This window comes from Triticum urartu, chromosome 1A (genome assembly GCF_056163025.1).
Source record: "Triticum urartu cultivar PI428250 chromosome 1A, HENAU_Tu73, whole genome shotgun sequence".
In the NCBI taxonomy this organism is placed as follows: domain Eukaryota; kingdom Viridiplantae; phylum Streptophyta; class Magnoliopsida; order Poales; family Poaceae; genus Triticum; species Triticum urartu.
Window position 1 is genome coordinate 594,544,478 of NC_141873.1, and position 3,260 is coordinate 594,547,737.

General features: G+C 41.8%; 1 pseudogene; it reads right to left on the reverse strand.

Moving 5' to 3' along the window:
• Window positions 1-466: 466 nt before the first annotated feature.
• Window positions 467-3,260, reverse strand: LOC147993272 (uncharacterized; annotated as a pseudogene).

The window sequence follows — 3,260 nt, forward strand, 5'->3', positions numbered from 1 at the left end:
TGGCAGCTGATGTGGCATCATGGTGGATCTGACGTGGCAGCCCAACAATACAGCCCATTTATATTTGTACAATCATTAATTTAGGCCCATATAGTCCATTTGTTTATTGGGCCTTCACCCATTTTTTTAATATTTTAATATTCTTTATAGTATGCCTTATGTCCACATTAATTTTACTGGATTATTATTGGCCTTGGCCTGCTCCATCCCATCTTCGGCCCAGGATGCGAAATACTTATCCACACAAAATAAGTAAAGAATCTCTATTAAACTAGAAACAATACTGTAGTGCACAATTACAAATTCACAACTACAAAATAATGATCACAATAACATTAAAATTACAAATCAGTCACACTGGACATTTAGATAAACATAATATGTAATCGTGTTCGCAGTAGTATCATTGTTCCTATCCAAGTGGAGTAACCCATCTAAACCAAACCCAACTGTCTTCTGTTCTATCTCAGTTACCTGCAAAAGAATAGCTAAAAAATGTGAGAACTATCCACATGAGGAATAAATTATGGGAAAGATTCATACAAAGCCTTATTTAAAATGACACTAATTAGCTCACCCGCAATAAATGAAAAGTACAAGGAACAATATACAGCAACATTGCATTTGTCAGTCAACATGGACATTTTATCGTCAGGCAGAAAAGGATTTGGCATGCAGAAAGAACACATAGGCACATCTTAGTATCACAAAGAAATAAATCAAATATAAATATTAATAGTGAGATGGTTGGTGGAATATCTATCCTGGAAAATTAGAGCATCATTCAGTTACTATATGTGGCTAGAACAAATCTTTACTAAGATCGTTGAAATAAATGTCCTATTAAAATAAAGAAAAATGAAATATTATTAAACATGTATACTTCGGAAAGAGAAATATATACTTTGGTGCTCTAAGTTTATTAGTTCTATGGTAATTGTTGAATTACAGAACAAGGGCAGAAATGTACACGGATGAGTGCAAGATTTAGGATCTGTTTGGTTTGTGCCGGAGTCAGCCTCGCCAAAGGAGGACACGCCAAATAATTGGCGAGTGATTTGGCCGCCGGCGCCTCGCCAAATAGTTGGTGCAAATATAGACTAGAAGAGCTATGGTGGGCAGGGCGAGCCAAAACATCAGCGCTCATCCAAACGAACTCGCCAGCCTGGTCAACTACCAATATTTTGGTCAACTACCAATATTTTGGACAGGCGGCTGCGAGCAGCGATCCAAGCAGCCCTTTAAAGCTTTCACATGCTTAGCTCCATTCACATGGATAATAGAAAAGGTTTGCAGAGAAATGCACTTCTAAAGGGCAGGCAAAAAAATTTGATAATATTGCAAAATACATGAAGATAAGTAACTGAATATATACTTCTTGCATATATAAGAGAAACTGAATGCCATGGTAACACAGGCTAAACCTCAGGACATGCAAGAATGTTAATGCATTGTAAACCTCAGGAGATGCTAGGGTGTTAACCTCAACCCACAATTGTAGTGGATGATTGTAGGAGTTTCATCTGTTCAATACTGATTTGAAAGCTGAGATCAAGTTACACAGAACAAAACTCTACGAAAATAAGGCAAGAAAAGGAAAGAAAATTGAGACTTAATTAAGTACACTCATATTAAACTAAATAAACATACACTGCTATAACCAATTATCAGTTACATAAGTAGACGGTTGGCATTAAATATGTAACAGATATTATTCGTTGCAATATATTATAGTAATTAAATAGTTGATGTGCGTACTTGTGAAAGAGACATGTGAAAACATTCAGATTTGTTGTAGTGCTCAAACCATAAGGTCCAGTATAGCATTTATCCATTCAATTCACATTACCCAGTGGTGACAGCATGATCAAGTCTCACAACCCTATGTGTACTTTAATTTAGGCAGGAAATCACACAGTGGCGAAGCCACGCTATAGCTGGGTAGTCAAGCGACTACACAGCAATTTGACATGCCAGAGACTACCACGTCTGCCTCCCCCACCGGTAAAAAACAAGTTCTATAAACTGACTACAACAGACCCATTTGTTATTTGCTTTGCCTATGATTTGGCTGGCCCAATATAGCAAAGGAAATTATGCAGCCGTCCTAATTATATAGCTTCCCTAATCAGCCAATCCTCAAATCCTGTGATTACTCTTACTACTACTACTTCTCTCCTTTTCACCTTCCCATGTAATCCCTAAAGGCCAACGGGGGCACAATACCGGCAGGTTGGAGCACATCATGCATGGATGCGCATGTTGCACACCAAGCAGCGTTGATGCTGCCGGCCGCCAACCGCCCGCTGTCCGGAAACACCTCCGTGAGCATGGCCACGTCCTCAGCCAGTCTCCGACTCTCTACAGTACTGTACTTCTGGTGATCGGCGAGTGCACAAGGAGTCTAGCACAAGGTCCTTTTTCTTCTATTTGTACGCTACATCTTCTTCCTCTTCCAATTTTTTCTCTTATTAAGAAATCAAGATCTTGTTTTTCATAGTAAAACGCTTGTTTTTGACTTGTTAGGTCTTGTATTTGGTAATGACACCAATGATAAATGGATAAATTTGGCAAAAAGCTGCAACCAAAAATATGTGTGGTCTTTTCTGTTCCTATTTATTTTGTCTATAATTTTTTCATTTAAAAAACTTGACAAAGCAATGTTCGGATCCTGCCACCGCCACTGAAATCACATACGTCAGAGCAGACATACATTGCCAACAAGAACAACCATCCAAAAAAGAAGAGCAGGAGCAGAGCTGGTTACCTATGGTGGCTGGTGTTTGGTGGAGTTCGAGGTAGATGCACGGACGCCGTTCCTGCTGTGCTGCTCTATGTTGGCTGCTTGCCACCGACAGCCAAAGGGACGCGCGCGTCCGTACATCAGAGATAGGGATGCGAGCAACCTTTCCTCTACAGGGATCCATGACCACAGCATTAGTCGGAGCCGGCAAAAGAACCTGGATGGGGGTCGCGGAGGAGTACGAGGCCACGACGTCGAGGAAGCCAGCAGGACAGGTGGGAGCCACGCTGGTAACCAGTGGCGACTAGGGTTTGCTGCTGCTTCCAGCCGTCGCAGTAGATCGTCGACCACCGCACGGCCGCTCCGGTTCGACAAGGCCGACGTCGGGGTTCTGTTCCGTGCCAGATCTGCGTGCGCCCAGGATGTCGTTGCCACTGCACCTAGTACGAGGGATGGGGGATGTGTGCCATTGGAGTGGAGGAAGCTTAGGAGATTCCGGGGAAGAGAGAAGGTGCAT